The sequence below is a fragment of the Mesoplodon densirostris genome, chromosome 6 (assembly GCF_025265405.1).
Source record: "Mesoplodon densirostris isolate mMesDen1 chromosome 6, mMesDen1 primary haplotype, whole genome shotgun sequence".
Classification (NCBI taxonomy): domain Eukaryota; kingdom Metazoa; phylum Chordata; class Mammalia; order Artiodactyla; family Ziphiidae; genus Mesoplodon; species Mesoplodon densirostris.
This window is the reverse complement of record NC_082666.1, coordinates 85059897-85085976: the sequence shown is the minus strand read 5'-3', so window position 1 is coordinate 85085976 and position 26080 is coordinate 85059897. Positions and strand designations below refer to the sequence as shown.

General features: G+C 42.7%; 1 protein-coding gene across 1 annotated transcript in view; it reads left to right on the top strand.

Annotated features, from left to right (window-relative positions):
* GNA14 (G protein subunit alpha 14) overlaps positions 1 to 26080 on the top strand; it is a 200773-nt gene that overhangs the window by 8074 nt on the left and 166619 nt on the right. The gene's annotated exons all lie outside the window — the stretch shown is intronic.

Below are 26080 nucleotides of genomic sequence, written 5' to 3'. Positions count from 1 at the left end.
TTATTGACAAAGAATTCAATTTCATAAAACTGATTAAGTGCTGAAATTAGATTGGAAAAGAAGCCTCTGTCGTATTGCCATCAGCGCACTGAGTTCAAGTAATCTTATTCTATGAAACTCTAAAAAGAGTTGATTCCTAGATTAGTGGGCCTTTTATATATAAAGAAGTTTAAGAAGAAAATTAGAGCAACAAGATGTTGTGAGAGCACCGATATATGCTACTGTTTGCTCCAGTGTCTGAATAACTGTGGATGGGCCACATCCAGGCAATTGGTTGAGTCTAGGAAGAGTTTCACATGAGACCTTGAACTCTATGGCGGCTTTGTTCACCACTGAACCCACAATGTTGAGCACAGAGCCTAGCTTAAACACTGATTGAATAAATATGTGTTTCTCTGTCTCTATAGTGGTTTCCATGAAATACCAGATGAGCAGTGTGAATTTCTTACAGGAGCTGGACGTCTCTGTTGTTTGGGGCACTGTAGGAACATTCATGGAAGGAAGACAACCCTGGTTTGGGCCTTGAAGAAAGGCAAATTAGAAAATTCCAGAATTGGTTTGTTTTTTACGTGTATAAGATCTGGGCTAATTGCTCATTTTGAATGTGCTTATACCTGGATTAGTGGTGTCAGAATAAGAAAATTGAGCTTGGATCCTAGAAGTGAAATGATATTTGGAAAAATATATTCTTTGTACTTTCCTAGTAATGGTACTTGCTAAGATTTTGATATGTAAACAGAACTATAGTGGAGACATTTGCTAATTGTTCTTCGCTATTGCTTTATTCTGAAATAATTTGAAAAAAATCATAGTTCATCTCGGTCTTTATGTAATTTTTGTAAACATCTAGTAGTTCTGTCTGTATTTAAGAGTTAGACTTCATGATTTTGGAGACCCATCTCACACTTAATTTTATGAATATGAAATTTGGAAGCTCTAAAAGAATCATTCATTACAATGACTTAAATCCTCTGAAGCTTAAGACCTAGTTTGATGTGTTAAGAGCCACACCCTAACCTGACCAAATTTCATAGGAAAATGACCTCTTTCTGTGCAGCTGGCAGAAGTAAGCATCTGCTATTGCACTAAGTGGGGATATTTGAAGTGGCAAGACATTAATATGTCACAGATATAAATATGTTGTGTTTGTTGATATAAATCTTTGTAATTGGTATTCTTTAAAACAGTGGTCTTCAGATTTTGTAATTTTGAGTTTGTTTTTAAAAATTTGGGAAAGTAAACAAAATGGGACTATCCATTTGAAAAATTTACCAAGTGAGAATGTTAAAAATATTTTGGTATCTTCCTCTAAAAAGCAATTTAAAAGGTGATATTAGACACATTTAACAACTCATTTCTTAACATGTCCAAAATGGAACACATTGAACCAACTGAAGGGTCTTCACTTTACCTCTCCCTGATTCGTGCGTTTCCACCTATCTTTCTTATCTCAACAAATAGTACCCCTGACCACCCAGGTGCTCAAACCAGAATCTAGAGTCTTTCTTGATCTTTCTTCTACTACACCTAATACTAGAAATGGAATAATAATAATAAATCATTAACATGTGTACATCCCATCATCATTCTGGGCACTTGAAATGAATGATCTCATTTATTTCTCTCTGTGCTTGGAGGTGCAGTGACTATTTTCCTCCCCATTCTACAGATGAGGAAACTGAGGCTCCAAAGCAAGGTTCACCAGCCAGGGTAGAACCAGGGTTCGAACCCAGAGAGTCTGACTCGAGAGCCCTGGTTCTGAATCATGGTCCTGTTTCTGTCTCCCAGAACCAACATCTCACCCAAATCTACTTCAAGAGGCCAAATTTCCACTGTGCCCGCTTCTTGCCATTGTATTTGCCCCAACTCTTGTCTGGATTACCTCATCCTCTACTGCTCCTTAGCCCTTAGTCCATTCTCCATGCTGCAGCCAGAGTAACCTTTTAAAAATGTAAATTGGGGGCTTCCCTGGTGGCGCAGTGGTTGAGAGTCCGCCTGCTGATGCAGGGGACACGGGTTCGTGCCCCGGTCCGGGAAGATCCCACATGCCGCGGAGCGGCTGGGCCCGTGAGCCATGGCCGCTGAGCCTGCGCGTCCGGACTCCACAATGGGAGAGGCCACAACAGTGACAGGCCTGCGTACCGCAAAACAAAAAACAAAAAACAAAAAACATGTAAATTGGATTCTTGTTTTCCCGCTCAAAACCTTTCTATGTCTTCCCATTGCCTTTGGATGCAAATCTAAAATCTATGCGCGGCCCGTGAGACCTTCTACCCATCCCCTGCCACCCCTCTGCCATTATTCCCTGGGATCACTCACTTCTGGCTGTAGAGCCTCCTTTTAGGACCTTCAGTGGGCCAAATGCTTCCTTTTTAGATGTCTGCACATGCCAATCCTCTGCCTTCAACATGAGTCCTTACTAGTCTTCTAGCTAACTGCTGCTCATTTTCAGAAGGCATCTTAAATATCCCTTCCTCCTGGAAGCCTTCACTGACTCCCTGATCCAAAATAAGTCCCCACAGAATATTCTCCCATAGCCCATTCTATATTTCTTTTTTAAAATGGTAGTCATCATGGTTTGAAACTCTGTTTCTAATATGGTACCCTTCATCTTCCCCGCTAGACTCTGTATCTGCTGAGTGTAGGGATTATTAGAACCAGTGAGTCCTCAAGATCTTATATAGTGCCTGGTCCTTCCAGAAACATTTGCTGAATGAAAAAATGTATTGCCATTTAGTATCAATATAATTGCCTAAATGAAAGGATATTTTAACTTCAAATAGTGGAAAGGGCTTACTCTTTTTTTTTTTTTTTTTTTTTTTTGCGGTACGCGGGCCTCTCACTGTTGTGGCCTCTCCCGTTGCGGAGCACAGGCTACGGACGTGCAGGCTCAGCGGCCATGGCTCACGGGCCCAGCCGCTCCGCGGCATGTGGGATTTTCCCGGACCAGGGCACGAACCCGTGTCCCCTGCATCGGCAGGCGGACTCTCAACCACTGCGCCACCAGGGAAACCCAAGAAAGGGCTTATTCTTAATAGACGATACTTTAAATTGGATAAATATACATTTATGACTCACTATTTGTTCATATTAAACTTTCACTTTTGGACTAATGAAAACTTCGTTACATACTGACATTGGATTGTGGGCTGATGTTCTGGAACCAAGGATTTATTGCATGCGTCTTATTTGTTTCCTAAGTTTTCATATTTTCTTATGCACAAAAGTGAATACTCTGAATATTTAAAAAATTTTTTAACTTAAAGAGTGGTATATTTGTAGCAAAGACTGCTAGCAGTCTCCTGAATATCTTCTTTCCTCCTTCTGTAGTAAAGTAATATCTTGACACATGACCCGGAGGTAAAGCCTATATTTCTCAGTTTGCCTGCTGCTAGGTGTGGTCATTTGACTAAGTTTATAGCCCATGGGATGTGAAGTGTAGTCATATAGGCGATTTCTGAGTTGTGACCTTAAAAGGAAAGGGGCCTCCTTCCCTTCTAGAGAAGAATGCTGATTTGGTGGTAGCAGTTAGAGCAGCCATCTTTTCCCCATGAGATGGAAGCTGGGTGTTGAGGATGAAAAAGCAACAAGGTAGAAAAGGCCTGTATCCCTGATACTATGAAGGTGCCATACTAGCCCTGAGCTAGGAATGATGGGACCCTTTTTCAATAGCAGCTAAGCTGGTATCCTAGCTAATAAAATATTATACATTCTTTTTTTTTTTTAAAGAAGATGTTGTGGGGTAGGAGTTTATTAATTAATTAATTTAGTTTTGCTGTGTTGGGTCTTCGTTTCTGTGCGAGGGCTTTCTCTAGTTGTGGCAAGCAGGGGCCACTCTTCATCGCGGTGCACGGGCCTCTCACTATCGCGGCCTCTCTTGTTGCGGAGCACGGGCTCCAGACGCACAGGCTCAGTAGTTGTGGCTCACAGGCCTAGTTGCTCCACGGCATGTGGGATCCTCCCAGACCAGGGCTCGAACCCGTGTCCCCTGCATTAGCAGGCAGATTCTGAACCACTGCGCCACCAGGGAAGCCCCATACCTTCTGTTTTGCACTCAGCTTTTTAACTCCCAATATATCTGGGGGTTCTTTCCCAATCATATGCAATTCTAAGGCAGAAAATTCAGAATGTAATATGTTTGGGGGAAGGGTGTCTAATATCCAACATGATGAGGATCTTGGCTGGAAGTCAATACCATATCTGGGTCTCTCATTCTCCAGACATTCTAGTGATATATGACATACTTGTATTTTCTGCAGCTGACTTTTCAGATATTTGATAGGGGCTTTTTTTTGTGAGCAAATAAACATTTGAAGCTGCTTGTTTTACTTGATATTGAGTTTGTCGAGGTTGAGAAATATAAAAGCCTAGTCTTCCTAAGCCTTTAATGTCCATTTTAATTTTTAAAAACCTCATAATTTTTTAATAAAAATAATTATGCCTTTCACTTAATTCTTTGATTAGTTTTTAATTTACTACTAAGTTAACTCTACTTATTAATTCGGTGAAGTAAATAAATTTCCCTTAAACACTTAAAAACCTATTAACACATTTAAAAAACCTGAGTGTCCTCAAATGTATCAACGCACTGACAAAGCTGGCAAGGAAAAGCTAAGCATTTAAGTGACTCCAGTGATCTCATAAACCTAAAGTTATAGATTAAATTAATCTTATTCTTTTAAACAGTCAAATACCGTTTCTAAATGTAATAAAATAAAATACTATTCCTAAGTGTAATCAAATCAAATAATCATCTATACTATTAACTCCTGTAAACTAATCACAACTCTAATATTCAGATTACTTTGTATCAGATTAAATGCTTTAAATGACAGCATCAAAAAAATTCAGTGCTGCTCATGATTACTATACCTATTCTTAAATTTAACTTGAGTATTATTACTGTATATTTCATTCATTTCTTTTTTTTTTCTTTTTTAATTAATTTAATTTATTTTATTTTTGGTTGCCTTGGGTTTTCGCTGCTGTTCGCAGGCTTTTCTCCAGCTGCGGTGAACAGGGGCTACTCTTTGTTGCGGTGCGCAGGCCTCTCATTGCGGTGGCCTCCCTTGTTGGGGAGCACGGGCTCCAGGCACGTGGGCTTCAGTAGTTGTAGCATGGGGGCTCAGCAGTTGTGGCTCATGGCCTCTAGAGCACAGGCTCAGTAGCTCAGCGGTTGCGGCGCACGGGCTTAGCCGCTCTTCCTCACGTGGAATCTTCCCGGACCAGGGCCCGAACCTGTGTCCCCTGCATTGGCAGGCAGATTCTTAACCACTGTGCCACCAGGGAAGCCCTTGATTTGTTTCTTATTCCTTCACCTTTGGTGGCTTGCAAAGTCAACCCAACCAAGAAGATTTACAGTCTCAGCCTAAAAATCGGCACAGTTTTTCAAGGCCATACATTTTCTTGAAAGCATCACATATTCCTTTATTCCAATTTTTACCATTAAAAAAAACCCTTTTAATCAACTCATTTTAACTGATTGCATTCTGTATCCACTCCCACCTGCAGTGGCAACTAGTTTCTTCACTACCTAATTTGTGTTGAGATTCTACACTTTATAAGCTCTTCTATCTGTCTGATGACCATCATTTCTGATTCCTTTACTGTCACTGAACTTTAAAAAAATTAATTAATTAATTAGTTTATTTATTTATTTTGCTGTATTGGGTCTTATTTGCGGCATGTGGGATCTTTCATTTCTGCTCACGGGCTCTTCGTTGCAGTGCGCTGACTTCTCTCTAGTCGTGGCGTGTGGGTTTTCTCTTCTCTAGTTGTGGCGCACAGACTGCAGGGAGCATGGGCTCTGTAGTTTGAAGCATGCGGGCTCTCTAGCTGAGGCATGCGGGCTCAGTAGTTGTGGTGTGCGGGCTTAGCTGCCCCGCAGCATGTGGAATCTTAGTTCCCCCACCAGGGATCGAACCTGCATCCCCTGCATTGGAAGGCAGATTCTTTACCACTGGACCACCAGGGAAGTCCCTACTGTCACTGAACTTTAAAGAAGAAAAACTTAGGTCTCAGATTCAAGAGATGAGAGCTATCAGGTTGTTTCTTAAAGCTTGTCTATATTCTGCTTTTGATATTCTGTGTTTGAACGTATCTTATCAGTCTAATATTGTTTATATGTTTCTTTCCTTTCAATGGAAACATTAAGCTATTTAAGAATGAGTTAATTCACCCTATTTCATCCTGTTCTTTAAATACAAAGCCCTTGTCACAAACCATAGGCCTACCCAAAACTCTACCAACTGTAAGCCTTCAAAGCAAGTGTTTGGGTTTAAATGCTTCTTCTTGGTCTAAAAGTTGAATGAATCACCCCCTTTAATGTCTTCTGTCTGCCTTTGTATTTGTCACTGTGGAATTGCAGACTGACTACAGGTAGCTGATGGGTGAGGAACCTGCTGGAACTTTCCCTGACCATTTTCAAATTACCGTTCATTTAGGGTAATGAGGAAGTCTTTCTGCCTTGCCTCAGTTAATTTGTGTCTGTGTTTGAGGATAGACTGGTGGAAGAAATGAGGAGGAGGCTTTGGTTTATTTGACATAAGCTCATCAGAATAGGATTGGACACTAAAGGTAGTGACTATCAATTAGGCATGGCCCCGATGAAGCCAATTTGTGTGTACACATACACATACACACACAAATACACACATACCACCACCACAACTACCACCAGAGAATTTGCACTTACAAGGCAATTTGCGTTTGCTCTTAGGAGAACTAAACCAATTCTATCTACAATGTAATTATATCTTGGTACAAACCAGAAAATGGCAAAACTTATTATCCAACAAAAGTATATTCATTTGTTTAAAGTGTTCATTTTGAGCATCTAAAATTTCTGTTTAAAATCATCTTGCTCCTACTGAGCCTGCGCGTCTGGAGCTTGTGTTCCGCAACAAGAGAGGCCGCGACAGTGAGAGGCCCGCGCACCACGATGAAGAGTGGTCCCCACTTGCCACAACTAGAGAAAGCCCTCGCACAGAAACGAAGACCCAACACAGCAAAAATAAAGAAATTAATTTAAAAAAGAAAGCTGTTGTATAAAAAAATAATAATAATAATAAATAAAATCATCTTGCTCTTTAAGGAGAATCATGCTGTTCAAAACAGAAGGGGTTTTGTTTTTAATTATTATGATTCACAAAACTCAAAGAATACCTTAATTTATATGATGACATCTGGTAGAGCAATAATTAGAAATATTATTTCTGATTTGTATTTTTTCCAGAATTGTAAACAGTTCCTTATTTCACTTGATAATCACCTGTTTAATGAATTGCTTTTCCCTTTAATACTTTTCAACTTTCGACTACCTGAAAAAGCTGGTTGTTGTCTAAATGCTTGTGGATGAATTGCCAGAAATCTTGGGTGTAGGTCCCAGAATGGCTTCTATTTTGCAATGTGACCTTGGGCAAGTCATAAAGGCATAGAAGCTCCTCAATAGTAAAATGAAGAGGCTGGATTCAGCAGCTCTGAGTTTCTGTGGTAACTCTTCAGCCATAGTGGAAGTGTTACCTTGATCACTCGGGGCAGAAACTCTGTGTGTGTGTGTGTGTGTGTGTGTGTGTGTGTGTGTGTGTGTGTGTGTGTGTGTGTGTGTGTGTGTGTGTGTTTAGTGCCTGCCTCCAGCATAACTGAGGAAATAGTAGCTGGTTAGCTGGTTGCTGTTTGCCTGGGTGACAAGTGACAGAAATAGAATTCTTCATATTCCTTTGTTCTCTGTGTTTGTATTTTCAAGTAACATGAGACTTTACGTATGCGTTAATCTCAGGATATCAGAACAGGTTTGTCAGGGACAGAAATGTTAATCTCAGGATATCAGAACAGGTTTGTCAGGGACAGAAATGTATTGAATTGGAAATCTAACTGGAACTTCTGATTGTAGAAATATCGGTTGACATAAAAATGACTCCTGGGGGCGGGGGTAGGTGAAATGGGTCCAAAGGTATAAGCTTCCAGGCATAAGATAAATAAGTCATGGGGATGTAGTGTACAAAATAAATAAATTAATTAAAATGACCCCTGAACTAACACTATTTGTCATTAGCCAAAGATGTTCTAGCCTTCAATTTACTATAAAGCATATGAACATTTAATAATAATAATGGCAGAAAACTTATATAACACTGTTTATATGTCAAAAATGATTATAAGGGTTTTATATCTATGAATTCATTTCATCCTTACAAGTTATTGAAGCATGCAGTATACTTTTTCCGTTTTACTGATGAGGAAACTGAGGGTAAAGAATGATTAAATGAGTTTCCCAAAGTCACTCACTACTAGATGTGAGGCTGGGATTTGATTGACCAGGCAGTTTGATTCCAGGGGCTCCTTACTTTTCTTATGGCTCTTCTCTTCTGCTCCTGAATCACCCTAAAGAATCACCTGAAGAATCACTGTAGGACACCCATGGTTGGATTAGGCAGTGGAAGGAGGTCGGAGTGGAGGCAGAGGTCTGGCACACGATTCTAGGTCTTCCATTACAGTGCAGTGGAGGCTTTGGGCAAGTCATCTAATCTCACCAGTGGTCTGTAATGGAATAGAATGTGAATTGCAAATGTGAGCCACACATGTATCAATAATTTACAATTTTCAAGTAGTCACATTTTTTTCAAAGTAAAAAGAGGGCTTCCCTGGTGGCGCAGTGGTTGGGAGTCTGCCTGCCGATGCAGGGGACACGGGTTCGTGCCCCGGTCCGGGAAGATCCCACATGCCATGGAGCGGCTGGGCCCGTGAGCCATGGCCACTGAGCCTGCGCGTCCGGAGCCTGTGCTCCGCAATGGGAGAGGCCACAACAGTGAGAGGCCCGCGTACCGCAAAAAAAAAAAAAAAAAAAAAAAGTAAAAAGAAACAGGCAAAATTAATTTTACTAATATATATGTATTATGTATATATATTTTGTCATTTAATCTAATATGCCAAAATATAGTCATTCAACATGTAGCTGATAAAATGTATCAATAATATATATTCTTTTTTTTCATATTAAATCTTTGAAACCTGGTGTATATTTTACACTTACAGCACATCTCAATTCAGATTATTCACATATTAAGTGTTCAATGACCCCATATGGCTAGTGGCTACCATATGGGGTCATTGAACGGTTAATATGTGGATAATATTGGACAACACAGCTCTGAACCCTTGGGAGCTCCTGTAAAATGAGACCATGGTGATGGATGATCAGTAAAACCTCCACTCTGAAATGCTAGGAATCTATGATGAGAAACACCTGTACCACTTAAGCTGCTTACCGTGAGATGACTTGTTTCTGCCCTGCTTAAGTAGCATGGAGAATGCATTCTAAGATAGAGAATTTTTTTCACTGTTGAATTCTTAAGATTCACAAAGGCAATATAATGTCAAGATAGTGTGTACATACCAAAGAAGGATTTTCAGAAAGTAATTGTGCTTTAGTGGGTAAAAAAAAAATAATAAAAGTCAATTATTGATATTTTCCCCACAAATGTCTGGAAGCTTGCTGTCAACCAGGTCCTGTTCCAGGCCTCTGGGACTGAGAAGAGAACAATTTGAAGCCTCTGCCCTCTTGGTGCTTACACTGTAGTGAGACAATACATAGATATGTAGGACGATTTTAAGTTAGGCAAGTACCATGAAGAAAAATAAAGCAGAATAAGAGGTTAGAGAGTGGAGACCTGGGGGATCAGTGGGTCTAGTTTTGAAAGGAAGACTTCTCTGAGGAGGTGACTGTTGAGGGGAGATTGGGTTGAGAGATGGGACAATCTGCGTGAAGACCCAGAGAACAGGGACCAGGGAGTGACAGAGTGTTCTAGGCGGGGGAGACAGCCTGAGGTGGAAATGGGCTCAGCGGGTTTGAGGAAGAGCTGAAGGCATTGATTTGAGTGAGAGAGAGGATGACAGGAAGCATGGTTGGGAAGCAGCATTTTGGATTTCAATTTAAGTGCTGTGAGAGGCCAGGGGAGAGCAGTGATTAGCAGAGAGAGAGGTGATCTGATTGTCTTTTTAAAAAGAACACTTGGACTTCTGGACAGAGAGTAGACTGTATTTGGTAAGGGTAGAAGCAGGAGGACCAATCAGGAATCTATGGAATTGTTGAGGTGATCTGTCATGGTGACTTGCCTGGCATAGGAATGATGGAGGTTGACTGAATTGGTTCGATTTTGTATGTGTGTTGAAGGTAGAGTTGATTGGAAGTGTTCATCAATGGCCCAGGGGTGTCCAAGGACAGAATCAGATGATCCCTGGGCTTTTGGCTTGACCGACCCAGCCAGTGGCAATGCCATTTACTGAGGTGGCTGAGAGTAAGGGGAAGATGGGTTTGGCAGCAGGGAGGGGGACAGGGAATCAATAGTTTTTGTTTTGTTTTGTTTTGTTTTTGTGGTACGCGGGCCTCTCACTGCTGTGGCCTCTCCCGTTGCGGAGCACAGGCTCTGGACGCGCAGGCTCAGCAGCCATGACTCACAGGCCCAGTCGCTCTGCGGCATGTGGGATCTTCCCGGACCGGAGCGCGAACCCGCATCCCCTGCATCGGCAGGTGGGCTCTCAACCACTGCGCCACCAGGGAAGCCCAAGGGAATCAATAGTTTTGGTTGTAGACATTTTCAGAGTGATGTCTACATATGAATGTAGACATCAGGATTAAAATTGAGGCCAGAGAGATTTATCCTCTTCATCTTAGATATTTGGAGAGAGGACTTTGCTGTGACACAGAGAGCTGGAAGTAGAGTTATTGCTTCATCTGGGCACTGACTCTAACTTTTTTCCCAGGATAAGGATGAGGCCTTGATGATGCTTAGCTCTGGATAGTGATATACGTGACAGGGCCAGGGATCATGACTTACATAAAGAAGTATTTTCCTTTTATTGCTGCAGGTCTTGGTTCTGTGCTTGGGAAAGAGCTGTAACCAGCAATAATAATCAGGTGCTGAGCATGCACACCGGTACAAGGTATTAAATATTGAAATATTCCTGTACCAATTGGTAAATAGCCATTAGCCTGAGTGCTCAGTCATCTCGATGTTGTCAACCTAGCCATCAGGGCCTCACCTCTGGAATATTCCACATCTCCCTGTACTTAGCAACTAATAAATAATGCCTCACACAGCGATTAGCTTCCTTGGCTCCATTCTGGCCACTAGAGTGGACCAGCATCTGTTCTGATTGGTCAGCGCCCATGCCACGCCATAAGCATTGTTAAATATTTTGAGTATAATGCATGGTTCTACCCCTGGGTAGGCCATGACCAAGCCATGTGAAGTTAGAAAGAGTCACCTTCATGGACCAGTCTCTTGCAAATAATTCAGGATGACCTTGATCTCTTGCATGAATTATGTTTCCATTCTACATTACTATTCCATGAACACTGCACAACACATTTTACAGTAACCATTGTCTGGGTTGACAAGGCCTGACATGCTTTACTTAACATCCCAGCATGAATACTACAGTGGGCACTCTCTGTCTTGTCTTACTCTGTGGCCAAGAACTATGAGATTTCAGACAGACCCTTGAATCCTTTATTTCACATTTGTACCATAAACCAAACTTATCTTGGTTCCAAGACCGGGATAAGAAATATCTGAGTTACTACATTGAAACAAGAGAAGATCTTGTTCTTTCCTTTTGCCTCCACGTTATCTTTTATACTTTGAGCTCTCTCTGATAAAAAATGAAAACAAAAGCAAAACTGATGATTCTGTTGTACTTTGAGGGCTTGCATGCAAAATGAAGCCTTAGATATGATAAAATTCTTCACTCATAATTTAAATAAATATATATACACACACATATATAAAAATGGTATATATAATGTGCAATAATTTTTATATATAATTTATATATAATAATCTATAATTTTATATCATTTTCCACCACCAACATTGAGTTTGGGGATGTTCTGAGTACAGACTATGCATGATGATAAACAGGATGGGGAAGGGACTTGGGTTGAGGGAGAGTGTGGACTCAGCTCCTTCTTGGTCATCCTGCTCTGAAGGAGGGTCCCGTCTCCTTAGAGACATGGAGTGATCTACAGCTGGATGAAGCACATGCTGAGGGCTTGGTGAGGGAAGAGCCAAAAGTGCTGTTTCCTGAGGGCTGGGCTTGGGAAAGTTTTCCTGGAGGTAAGAGAACTCATCAGGACCTTGCCATGTCAGTTGGTACTTAAATAAGGAGACAAAGAGAGAAGGCACTTGCTATATTCTAGACCATAAATAAGTGTTTCTTAAGATTGATTTACCTTTAATGGCTTAAAAACCATTCTCTCCAGACATCCCAATTAACTTGGGATAATTTCTGAGAAGTGCTGGGAGAGTTCTGTAAAAGTTGATGGCTAATTTGGAGACTGATGGACTCAAGCGGCCATCACATTTCTTACTGGGTTGAGGTTCGATGATGGTGCTCCAGTCACATTTGTTTCAGCCACAACTCCATTTGCCTCTATTCCCCAGGCAGTAGAGAACTTTCTCTGTGCCAAGAACTGTGGGTACAGAGAAGAGTAAGATTGACAAATGTAAGTGGATTTTTGGTTAAATTAGACTTTTAACCACCCCCACCCCCACCCCGGTCTTTCCAAGTTTATGACCATTTAGGAGGCAAGCTGGCTTCCGCTGCTTTAAATGCTTTTGGCATTTACAGTAAATTTTGATTGTGGGAGTATTTGCAATCTACTACCGCCGGCTCTTTCTTTGAGGACAAGACTTTTTTTTACTAGGTCAGCCAGTAGCTCTCCTTGGGAGCATCTAGGCAGTGGATGATTCTGAGAGAATGCTAAAGAAGCAAGGCAGGCCAAGTTGATGTATAATACAGAACTGAAGTGGGGAAGAGGAAAGACAGAGAAAAGCCATGGGCTGTATGGCAGGGGGCTTTTTGGGAGGGAGGTTTCAGTTTAGGAGAATTTCAGAGAACATTTTCTGTGTGGAAGATATTCAGAGGAACAGTGATGAGAGAACATTTTGAAAATTAACAATATACCTGCCCTTTGGCACTTTATAAAGGTTGAGAAAGAATTGGAAAATAAAACAGGTGTTAGTTGCCTCACTGTGTTTATGTGAATGTGACACAATGTCAAAACTGAGCTGCCTGGGGCCCCAGGACTTTTTGAGGAAATTCACTGAAAACACAAAGACGTGGGCCTCTGACCCAGATGTCCCAAGAACTGAGGACCCAGAGTAGTTTGGGCGACCCCTGTGTGACAGTGACAATGAGATGGATGGGACATATGTCTAATTTTGGTCATTGGAATGTGGGTGGATGTGATGCGCACTATTTCTGTGTATTAATTGGGACATTAGGAGATAATTTTTTTAAAGTCATTAAAGGGAATTCCATCTTAAGGGAGATTTATTTACAGTTTTCCCTCTTTTTCTGCTTAGGCGAGTATCACCTGTTTGGCAGTAGTAGATCTGGCCCATAAAAAGACCTCCCATTCACAATCCTCTTTATTTCCTATAGTCGTCTTTGAAACCATTAGTTGCAGAGCGTATGGCTACAAGATAAACAGTGCCTTGTGACCTGAGTTACCACTTAGAGGAAAGCTGCTCAACCATGAGCACCTGCGTTAGACTTTGTATGCATGAGTAAAAACTAAATTTCATTGTGTCAGGTCACTGAGATGATGGGATTTTTTTGTTGCTGTTGTTACTGCAGCAGAGCCTAGCCTACTGTGACTAATACACTCTATTTCCAAGCAGGAAGTACAGCAGTAACCTCTCTGCTACTCTCACTGACTAACCACTCTACTAGCTGCTGTTTCTTTCCACACACTGTGGGAGAAACAGCTGCTAATCCTAGTGAATATATTCCTCTCATCTTCAATGTGCTTTACAACAGGATTAAACTATTAACGATGTTGTTTTGGCAACCGGAAAAGGAGATAAAGTATTGGGAACATTTAGTGGCAAATCATCAGCACATACCAAATTACGGTAGAATTTTCCTGAAGCCAGTTCAGATTCTACAAGTTTAGCTTATGAATGAGCGAGTCTTTGTCTTCCTTTCTTTAGCCCCGTGTCTTCGTATTTGTTTGCATTTTAGATTTTGGCATTTGCTTTTCAGTTTTATTTATTTATTTCCCATTTTGCCTGGTTTCCGACTCAAAGAACATGAGAGTCCTTGTGGAGATATTTGGGAGATATGGACAGTGTTTGGAGCTACCTACCCTCCCAGGTTGGTAGGAATGATGTCTGGAACAGGATCTTGGGGGAAAATCTTTTCCATGGTTCTCTCACTTTAACTACCTGCTAGTCATGGTCTTTTGGTGAAGATTTTGATTTTGGTTCTTTGAATGAGTATGATCTTACTTTTTCTTTCCTGTCAGAGGCAAATTGGTAGACTGTGGAAGAACTCAGTTTTTGGTGTCTATATTCCATTTGTCACTTACTGTCTATATGATCCTTAATGAGTAACTTGACGTTTTAGGACTCTATTTACTTTATTATTTGTAAAATTAAAATATATATTTATATTTAGCATAGCTTCTGGTTTATTATGTCCATTAAATAATAACTCTTGTTGATATTATTATCAGTGAGAATATTACCTGTTGTTTCCTCTCTAGCTTTTTCTTATGTTGATGTTTTTTAAGTTGTAGCCTTGATCATAGGTCTTCGTATTTTGCATTTTGGAGGCACATGAAGTTTAGAAACTTCCAGATTATGAGAGCATTCTGAGTAGATTTGTGTCCACAATGGCAGCTCAGTATAGAAATCTAAAGGATAAATGCTGTTTGGATTACTCAGAATAGTCTTTTCCATTTTTAACTTCAGCAGCAGGCTGTGGTGGGTACATCAAGAAGGACAAGTTACTAAAATCCACCAGTTGCAGAAAAATGAGTTATAATTTTCATTGCCTTGGCTTTGCTTCCTTCTTTTTCTCTGGAGATCATGTGTGTGTTCAAGAGAGGGGCTGGAAAGGGAGCAGTACAAAGGAGGACCATTAAAGCCAAGGGAGATTCATTGTCCAAAATCTGTTTTCCACCTCCATGGCCATTGTTGGGAGGTAATTTCTCACGAACCTCTTCTGTTTCTGAATGTCTTGGAAGCAAGGCACTAACTGTCCTTTCCTTGGACTTTCTTTTCAAGGATGTTGGTATAACCGTCTTGAAAGATAGTGTCTTTCTCCAGAGTAAAGGGCAGGCCTGCTTACTGCCCACTCAAAAAGATTCAGGTTTCCTAAGCTCAGAGTTCCTCTCCTGTAATGAAACCACAGAGCTTTCAGGCATCCATCTGGGCCCGTCCACATAGCTCCCTTGGGATGTTGGGGCAGAAGAACTGATACAAATATTCTGGTGCTTATGCTTCTTTCAATGCTTTTTGTAATAAAGTCCTTTGTCTCTGACCCTGGAGTTTCATGCCTCCTCCCAGCATCTGGCAGGCTAACTTGCTAACTTGCAAGTAGGGTAAAATCCCAGACCCTTCTTAGTTCTTGACAGCCACCACTGTAGTCCCAGTCTTCTAGCTGCCTTAAAACCACTTGAGGAGAAAACAAACAAGCAAACAAAAAACAACCACTTGAGAATAAGGCAGAGTAAAACAAATGTAACTGGATCTAGGCCCTGAGCCATGCGGTTCATTCTGAGTGTGTCTTTATCTACTTACTTCTTATTCTTCCACTCCTCCTTTCCTCCTAATTCTGCATTATTAAGTCTCCAGTTTGACAAGGGCAAAATCATCCTTGAAGGATGAGGGAGGAGAAAATGCTTAGGGAGTGAAACCAGAATCCTTTTTAACACAAGTGAGAGGGGGCGAATGGCTGACATTCAGATGTTAATCCTCTCTGTCCCATTACAAGCAAGAGTCCAATCTTCTTACATCTCACAAATATTTCCAATAGATGATTATTGTTTTTCTTTGCTCTGGTCTGTAATATTATAACAGAATTATGTATCAGAAGTAGTTTATTTGGTTGCCTGCACTTGATCCAACTCATAGCTTTGGGCACTAATGAATAAATGGCCTTTTTAGCTTTAAGTTTGTGAGTGTAGAGGAGCATGTTATAGACTGCATGGCTGTGTGCCCCCTCCCCTGCCACACCCAATTCATATGTTGAAGCCATAATCCCCAGTGGGATGGCATTAGGAGATGAGCCTTTGGGAGGTTAAGAAGAGGTAGATGAGGTCATGAGAGTGGGGCCCTGGTCCAGTGAGATTAGTGCCCTTATAAAGAGACACTAGGCTGGCTTCCCTGGTGGCGCAGGGGTTGAGAGTCCACCTGCCGATGCAGGGGACACGGGTTCGTGCCCCGGTCCGGGAAGATCCCACATGCCGCAGAGCGGCTGGGCCCGTGAGCCATGGTCGCTGAGCCTTCGCATCCGGAGCCTGTGCTCTGCAACGGGAGAGGCCACAACAGTGAGAGGCCCGCGTACCGCAAAAAAAAATAATAATAGGGCTTCCCTGGTGGCGCAGTGGTTGAGAGTCCGCCTGCCGATGCCGGGGACACGGGTTCGTGCCCCGGTCTGTGAAGATCCCACATGCCGCGGAGCGGCTGGGCCCGTGAGCCATGGCCGCTCAGCCTGCGCGTCCAGAGCCTGTGCTCTGCAACGGGAGAGGCCACAACAGTGAGAGGCCCGCGTACCGCAAGAAAAAAAAAAAAGACACTAGAGAGCTGGTTCTCCATCTGTCTGCCTGTCTCTCTCTCCCCCATGTGAGGATACAGTGAGAAGGCAGCCATCCACAAGGTAGAAAGAGAGCTCTTGCCAGGAACCAAATTGACCAGGACCTCCCAGCCTCCAGAACCATGAGAAGTAAATTTCATCCAGTTGTTTAAGCCACCCAGTGTGGTATTTTGCTATGGCAGCCCTAAGAACTGAATATAGAACAGGAAGCAGGCATTGAAGAGACGTTAAACAGTCAGAAAATTTCGTGAGGGTCTTTGGAGTTGGTCTCCCTGGGAAACCTTCTTCTGGTTTTCCCAGCCATTCTTTATACCAGGTTCAGGTGTGTGAGGCTCAGATGATGTTAATCTGCATTAAGATACGTCTGACCAAGTTTCGCCCAGTATGCCCTCCTCAAGAACCTTCACTATGCCATATCAACTCCCATACATACTTACTTGAATCATCTGCCTCAGACAATGCTTCTATCAAGCCACTCTCCCTGCTCATTGATTCATAGTGGTTTCTGTTTTTAGGATTCATCAGTAATCACTTATTCTGATTTCTTACTAGTGCCTTCCCAGCATGTCACTTGATATCTCTGTATGAGCCAGTGATTAATTTGAAATTCTCTTATTCTACTTCTGTGGTAACCTGTCCTTTCTTTCTTTTTTTTTTTTTTGTGGTACGTGGGCCTCTCACTGTTATGGCCTCTCCCGTTGCGGAGCACAGGCTCCGGACGCACAGGCTCAGCGGCCATGGCTCACGGGCCCAGCCGCTCCGCGGCATGTGGGATCCTCCCGGACTGGGGCACGAACCCGTATCCCCTGCATCGGCAGGCGGACGCTCAACCACTGTGTCACCAGGGAAGCCCTGTCCTTTCTTTTATTATCATAGACTTTTTTTTTTTTTTTTTTTTTTTCTTTTTTTTTTTTTTTTTCTTTTTGCGGTATGCGGGCCTCTCACTGTTGTGGCCTCTCCCGTTGCGGAGCACAGGCTCCGGATGCGCAGGCCCAGCGGCCATGGCTCACGGGCCCAGCCGCTCCGCGGCATATGGGATCCTCCCAGACCGGGGCACGAACCCGTATCCCCTGCATCGGCAGGCGGACTCTCAACCACTGCGCCACCAGGGAGGCCCATATCATAGACTTTTGACCTTGAAAGAATCTCAAATAATTCCATGCAAATCCATTGTTTTCCAGATAAGGAAAGGAAATTGTTTTAGCTTGAGCTGCTATAAAAAAACACCATAGGCTGGGTGGCTGAAATAATGGACATTTATTTCTCAGACTTCTGGAGGCTGGGAAGTCCAAGATCATGGTGCCAGCATGGTTGAGTCCTTGTGGGAACCCTCTTCGTGGCTTGCAGATGGCTGCCTTTTTGCTATATCCTCACATAGCAGAGAGAGGACTTTCTGGTGTCTCTTCTTAGAAGGAGACTAATCCCATCATGGGGGCTTCACACTCATGGCCTTGTCTAAACCTAATTACCTGTCAAATGCCCCACCTATAATAACTGTCACATTGGGGGTTAGAGATTCAACGTATGAATTTTAGGGACACAGACATTTAATCCAAAACAGAAGGCTTAGGGAAGTTGAAGCTTTTGAGCCATACAGCATTTTTCCTTTCTCAACATCTACTCAGAAAATGACTTCTCCATGAACTCTAATTAAGCTCTTTATAGCCCATTTGATGGCAGCATTTATGCAGCAATTCTCTTTTGAGCTTTGCTAAGACATAGTGAGTGGGCATGCTAATAGGCAGGAGACACAGCATCTGAAAACGGAGATCTCAGTTTTGATATTCATTATACTTGTTTTAATGATAATGGCCATCCACCTCCTGAAAAGAAGGGGGCTATGCATATTAATGAAAAAAGAATTCAAGACGTTGAGATTCTCATTTTTTATCATCACAGGATACTATTTATTAACTAGTTGTTCCAAAAATAACAACCAACATAATGCATTTATAGGGAGAAATGTTGCTTGACTTCAAAGAGATTTGTACATATGTGTACTAGAAAGATTTAGTAAGAATGAGATTTTTTATCCTGGTAACAGGAAAATTACTTTCTCAGAGTGTAGTTTTTGGTTGGAGATAGGCTTTTTGTTTCCTTTTTAGAAAACAGTGGCTTTTAATTGTTGGTGATTTATCCACATCAATGATATATTGCCTTCTCCTGGGTCAAGGCCTTAAAAAGAGAGAATAGTTTTCTTCCTTTTTCGGAGAATAATGAAGCACTTACAGTGTTTCTGTTTCATTTCGCGGCTGCCCACCCACCAAAGAATCTAGCTCATCTTGCTCTGGCAAACGTTTCCTGAATTACTTCATTGTTTGAATGACTCCCCCTGCCACCACCCCGCCACACCATTAACAGGAAAGGGAGATGTCTCTCAACAGAGTGTATTAAACTTACCGAGACTTGCTCTTTGCCAATGGATAGTCTTCTATCTAGTTTTGTTTTGGAATGGAAAAATAATGCTGCTTATAATAGGATCCGAGGACTTGGAAGGAATTTAGAAATCGTATAGTTCAACTTCATTATTTCAAGCTGAGATTACTGGGACCACGAGAAGAAACTTGCTAATTAGTAAAGAATCAGAACTAGAACCAAGAGTCCTTGGCTTCCAGCTCAGTGTGGTTTCTGACCCATGATAGTGGCCTCTTTTCTCATTGGATGGGTCTTTGTCAGCTGTATTTCATCCTGGTCCGTGATAAGTGACAAACAAAAGAGCAACTCTCTTGGCAACGTTCCTGCCACAATTCTTTTTTGAGCCTTCTCTGTGATGCAAAAAATGACTTGTCTCACTTGTCTGTGAGACAAGTCACCAGAAAACTGGGATCCTGGCCTCTTGAAAATTTCCATACTTACTGATCATTTCTTTGTGCCAGACACAGTGTAGGTCCCAGGGTCAAATTGGCATTCACACAGCAGTCAGTAACTATCATGTTCAGTGAACACTTGTTTTTTTTTTTTTTGGCTATGCAGCTTGTGGGATCTCAGTTCCCTGACCAGGGATTGAACCTGGGCCATGGCAGTGAAAGAGCCGAATCCCAACCGCTAGACCACCAGGGAATTCCCTGCAGTGAGCATTCTTGCTTAGACTCTTCTTGAAAAAGAAAGAAGGAAGAAAAGAAAATTCTGACAGTGACTCTAGTTTATGAAGTTCTCTGGTAGTCCAGTGGGGAAACTATAGGGACTTTCTGTGCCTTAAAATGCAGAGATCTGGTACATGAAAGGAGAGAAACATGAGTGAGTCTTAACCTGATTTCTGTGTTAATCTTCCTCCTTGAGTTAGTCCAAGTGAAGTTTCTCTGGGATTTCCAGCCTCCTCTTCCATCACCTTTTCACCTTACACCAGTGTTTTTTTTCTTTTTTTTTTTTTGTGGTATGCGGGCCTCTCACTGTTGTGGCCTCTCCCGTTGCGGAGCACAGGCTCCGGATGCGCAGGCCCAGCGGCCATGGCTCACGGGCCCAGCCGCTCCGCGGCACATGGGATCCTCCCAGACCGGGGCACGAACCCGTATCCCCTGCATCGGCAGGCGGACTCTCAACCACTGCGCCACCAGGGAGGCCCTACACCAGTGTTTTTACTTCACGTTATTCTGCTTCCTTGGTAAGAACTACAGGACTGCCAGGTGGTTAGTGGTGAGGGAGGACCAGATGGGGTTTATCTTGTCATGTTTTCAAACAGTATCTGTGGAAATGTAGACTTGTGAGAGTGGTCAGCTGATCCTGTTGCCCACGTGACCAGTTTCACCTTAGTGACTGTCTGAGTAAGGAATAGCATCCACCCTGAATTCTACCGTTCTCTGCTGACTTGGAACCTCTACTTAGGGCTTCGCCAAAATGAGAGCAGCTCAACCTCAACCTTTGAAGTTCTGCCATTTTATAGGATTTTGGGAACGTCTATTTCCACCAGATATTTGCTTTCTTCTAAATACAAAGCACGGGACTGTCATCCTATGAGACCTTGTCATACTGTGGTTTTGGACATAAACAGAACAGAACATCTCAAATTTTTTTAACCAAGTGTCCTTAGCCGCAGAGGAGAATGAAGGAGGAACCCCAGGCACTTGGGCATAAGTTCAAGGTAACTCAGCAGGAAATATCTCTGAAGTCTTATGTTTACAAAAATGAATGGGGATTTTACATTAAGCTCTAAAACATTCCCATATTAAAAATAACATTTCAGATTAATTACAGTGAGAGACAGCGACTTTCTAGATGTTTCCTTTGTGGCTTTGTGAACCCAGCACACTGCTGGCTGCCCTTGGGTTTCTCTTTCCCAGTTTAAGAAGCACAGACCTAGGCTAGTACTTGAGTTCTTCCTGTTTTCCTGGGACTGTAGGAACCCGGGGTCGTTCCTGATAACACAGGTAGATGTGGTATGGGGTCTGCATCAGTGGCTCTTAGATTATAGTCATCAGACCAAACCTGTCACACGCCACCCACTCTCCATTTTCCATACCCCAAAACTGTCACAGTGATGTAGCCAGGAGGAGGGGCATTGCTTTTGTAACAGTAAGAAGTGATGCCTAATTTTAATACAAATGTCATTGTATTCTTTTTTTTTTTTTTTTTTTTTTGCGGTATGCGGGCCTCTCACTGTTGTGGCCTCCCCCGTTGCGGAGCACAGGCTCCGGACGCGCAGGCTCAGCGGCCATGGCTCACGGGCCCAGCCGCTCCGCGGCATATGGGATCCTCCCAGACCGGGGCACGAACCCGTATCCCCTGCATCGGCAGGCGGACTCTCAACCACTTGCGCCACCAGGGAGGCCCTGTCATTGTATTCTTCATGGAAAAATATAAGTGGGCCCATAAAACGGAAATCAGTGTGAGCCTGCTGACTGTGAGAAGAGCTTTGTGGGCCAAACTTTGACAGCCACTGATTTGTCAGGAGCCTGGCGTGACTGGCCGTTCGCCCTACTTTAACAAAGGCAATAAAGAGTTGGCAGCAAGCAAATATAATCCAGGACATGGAGGGCCTTTATGAGTTGGGTGGCAGGTGAAATGATGTTTAAGACTTGTTACATAATTTGTAGGCCGGTACAAAATAAAAATGTAGAGTCCCTTGTGCAAAAAGGATGAAGAATGTCAAGATGGCAACAGTAGAGCATTAAACTAAGCCCAGGGCCCTTCTGAGCGGGAAGCGCTGGGCAAATTGCACAGCTCACATGCCATGCGGCTGGCCCTGATAAAGTTTCTTCAATTGGGAAAGTTCTGGCTGTAGCAAGAGTGTAAAGGAAGAGATCATAAATACAAAGTTTCCAGGAGAAAAAAAAAGGGAAAGAGAATGGTGTACAAAAGGGTGGTGGTCCTCTCTGGAGAGGAGAATGATGCAGGCTGGTGAGAATGAAAACAGAGATCCAGCATCTGTGTTATAACCAGGTCTCTCCCAGGGGTCGGCTGTAAGCACTGATGAGTAATATCCTAGTGGACAGAATAAGACCTCCACAAGGCACAGAATTGGTTGGTTAATTAATTGTAAGATTCCCTTTCACACCATTCGTTGAAACTCATTGGCAGTTGTATTTGCTTTGAGGTCAGAGAACCATGAATGAGCTACTACTATTTGTTTTGTCCACCTTGGAAAAAAATTTAGTCTGGAGAGATTCAGGGAATTGGCATGGATGATGATTTCCATGTCTTAAATAATGGAAACTTGAACATCTGTGAACTATAAAGGGCTGTGAGCGTAATTCAAGCCTTAGGGCAGCCAGTAATCAAATGCAGTGCTCGTTTATTTGTTCAGGCAATACCATTAATGGGGTGAGTGGCCAAACTCAAACATAAATAGGAGCAGGCAGGGAAGGTAGACATGTGAGGACAATGAGGGGCAACAGTGACTAAGGCAAGCCAGAGAACGTGGAGCCTGTTGAAAGATGCTCAGAATCAAGTAATTCTAAAACACAGTGAGGACTGAGCAGAATCCTCCAAAAGGTTAGGTTTAATTGGTTGGCCATCAGTTTACAAGCCCTGATAGATGAGTCACTGAGAAAAAGAAGACCCTTTAGTGGCTCGGGAAAGCACTGAATCATCTCCCAAGCAGGAGGCAGGCACGGGGCTTCTATTGGGTGTACGCGCCGCTGCCTTCTGCTGTTCAGCGCCAGTGTTGTTCTGTGTCCCTAAGGTGGCTGGCTATAGGCTACTTTCATGATCTACTAGGGTTTAATTACTAATCAGGAAGTTCTTTTATTGCTGTGGGTAAACTCACTTCATTTTCATGGTGTTTCTGCTTGGTGCAGAGCTATCTACTCCTAAGAATGACATAGAATTATTTCTACGTAGAATAAAGCCCTGTTGTTACAGGAGTATGTGTTGTTTTCCCATTTGAAAATATTGGAAATCCTAATTTCTAAAACAATGTGCGCAGGGCCCGAGAGTTTGGTACCATCAGAATAAATGAGGGTTCTGTCTGTGAACACAGATGTTAGTGATTGATTAACCTTGAGTAAAAAAGATGCTTCCTTTGACTTGTCTTTTGCCAAAGATCCCTAGATCTCGCCATCATTCATACTATGTTTTTCACACTTTGGTTCCTCATCTTGCTCTCTGAAATCCCTGAGTCTCTCAAGAGGTATTGCTTGAGTACGTTTTAGCAACTCTGGGTGTCATGTGACAAGCATAGAGAGTTTGTATATTTCAGGCTGGGAAGGAGACACTGGAAGCCACAAGTTTCCTAGCTGTATCAAAGAGAGCCGTCATACACTCCTGTGTACTCCAGGCATTAGCAAAAGGAGGAATCAATTGCTCTCAAATTTTCCTAAGGGAAAAAAAGGTTTAAAAAATCAATTTTATTGACAGAAGCTCTTGGTAAGAATACTTGAGTTCTCAGAGACTTGACCATCATTAATTTTTACTGGTTTAAATTGTGATGAAAGGGGATGTGCTCTAGCTTTCCCCTCTTCTTTCTCTCCATTAGGGAGATACAGAGTTTGGACATCATAATCAAATCTGGGCCTCCAATACTTTTTTTTTTTTTTTTTTTTTTTGCGGTCCGCGGGCCTCTCACTGTTGTGGCCTCTCCCGTTGCGGAGCACAGGCTCCGGACGCGCAGGCTCAGCGGCCATGGCTCACGGGCCCAGCTGCTCCGCGGCATGCAGGATCCCCCCGGACCGGGGCACGAACCCGTGTCCCCTGCATCGGCAGGTGGACTCCCAACCACTGCGCCACCAGGGAAGCCCTCCAATACTTTTTTTAACTAGAGAATTGTGAAAAGCCCTCCAAACAAGGACCTTCAGACCATTTATAGCTGGATCTTAAACAAAACAGAAGAGAAGTGTTGTTACCTCTCTTTTAAAACTGAGATACTTCGTGGTGTAAATGCATACTCTACAGTTACCTCTTTTTGTTTTGCTAGTTTAAACTTTTTCCTTTGCTTTATTTCTGTCAGCAGCCACTATGTCCCAGGAAAGGGACGCCTGTAACCTTAATCCTTGATGTTACTCGGTATGACGAAGGATGATGGAAGGGATGTCTCACCAGGAGAAATGCCTCAGATTGAAGGAGGCCCAGTGGCAGCTGTCAGCTTGTGGTCCACACACCAACACATCCCTGCTTGACTGTTACAGGAAATAGACCACAGTAGACCAGGGCAGGCTCCCCTGGGTTGGCAGAGGCTGTGTCCTCAGGGCTGGGCTTATCTCAGTGATAAAACTGGTGGTATTTGTCCCCACTGTCCTCTGTTTTCTGTATGGCAATCAAATTTTGTTAACCAGCAGGGCTGCAGTTAGACTCTACAGTGCCTTTGTGGGAATTAGGAAGGGTTATCTCTCGGAGCAAATCCAGTGGCTGGATTCAGCCTGCTCGCCACCCTTTGTGTGAAGTGTGAGCTACCCCCAGTCCCTTACAAGGATGCTCAGTATCACAGCAGAGGTGTCTAGCCTTTCTCCTCCCTACTTGAAATTTCTCTGTTGTGTGGCTTTCTCTTCCAGGGCCTTCATTTTCCTGAGTGACCTAATTACACAATGCATAAATTCAAACCAAGATGTTAATAGCGGTGGTTATTCCAGGCATGCAGTTGTATCGCCAGTGCTGTTTTCATTGTGCAGAATACTGTTTCCTGACTTGACATCTGCTAAAAATCCTCTTCATTTTGCAAGACTTAACTCTAATATTAATTACTCTGTGGAAAAAAATCCTGACACTCTCCTCTGAGTGAGTTTTCTTCTCTGAATGCTTGTAGTACTTGATGTGCTCACCTGTTTTCTTTTCTTACGTTGCTTAATAAGTATTTTCGTATCAGTCTCCCCTAATGGGAGATCCCCTTGAGAACAGAAGCAGTGTTACCCATTTTTATATCCCTGGCTCATGGTTTATTATTTAGACATAAAGAGATGCTCAACAAATAAATATGAATCATGGTGTTGAATGAACTGATCAGTCAGACTTAGTACCCACCACGGTGCTTTTCGCTTAAATAGGGGACGCCTGGAGACTACTCATTAAAGCAGCTAATCAAAGCGTAGACAGCCCAAAGGACAGAGCCCTCTTGGCTCTTTGCCTGGAGCCCAGTTGGTGTTTTGCATTCCATTTGTGGTTGGATCAGGAATTAGTAAGAATTCTATAAAGAGTGTTTTTTTTTTGCTTTTTTTTTTTTTTGCGGTACGCAGGCCTCTCACTGTTGTGGCCTCTCCCGTTGCGGAGCACAGGCTCTGGACGTGCAGGCTCAGCGGCCATGGCTCACGGGCCTAGCCACTCCGCGGCATGTGGAATCTTCCGGAACCGGGGCACGAACCCGTGTCCCCTGCATTGGCAGGTGGACTCTCAACCACTGCGCCACCAGGGAAGCCCTAAAGAGTGGTTTTTATCCCTGTTTCTTGCTTTTTAGATTCCTTGAGCCTCAGAAGCAATGGGAACTTCCAAATATATGCCAGGAAATTTTTTGGTTTCCTGGACTTGAGGCAAATTTACAGCTTACATTTGCTCAGCAGTGCTATTGATCAGGAAACACTGTCTGTGAGAGCTAAAGAGATAAAGTGATAAACTACACAAGAGGTCAGAAATCACCACAGTCTTTGGTGACCAAAGAAGTCTTCATGGGAGTGGATTTTGAGCTGGATCTTGGAGACCTTGAATGATGAGTAGGGTTTCTATTTGTTCATTCAACTGAGAAATAGTTATCTGATGTGCTCCATTCTGTCCTAGGATGTAAGGGTACAAAGATGGCTCAGTCAGGAGTATGCTTGTATTAGTTCCAAACTTTTGAGGTGGTCCAGCCCCTAAAAGTAATAGAGTTCTTTGCCCAACCTCATGAAACATTTTCCAAATTAACTCAAGATGACTAAATGGGCTAAGTAATGTATCAGCCAGGTTTCAGTGCAAACAAAAAGAAAGAGATTCCGCGTGTTCAAAAAAAGTTCTTTTTTAAATAAAAAAAATTTGTTGGAGCAAGTTAGAGGGAGAATTTTATCAAATATCTCATCTTTCTGTATATGTGGAAAAAATTCTACCAAGAAGGGCACTGGGGCTGGAACACCAGGCAAAA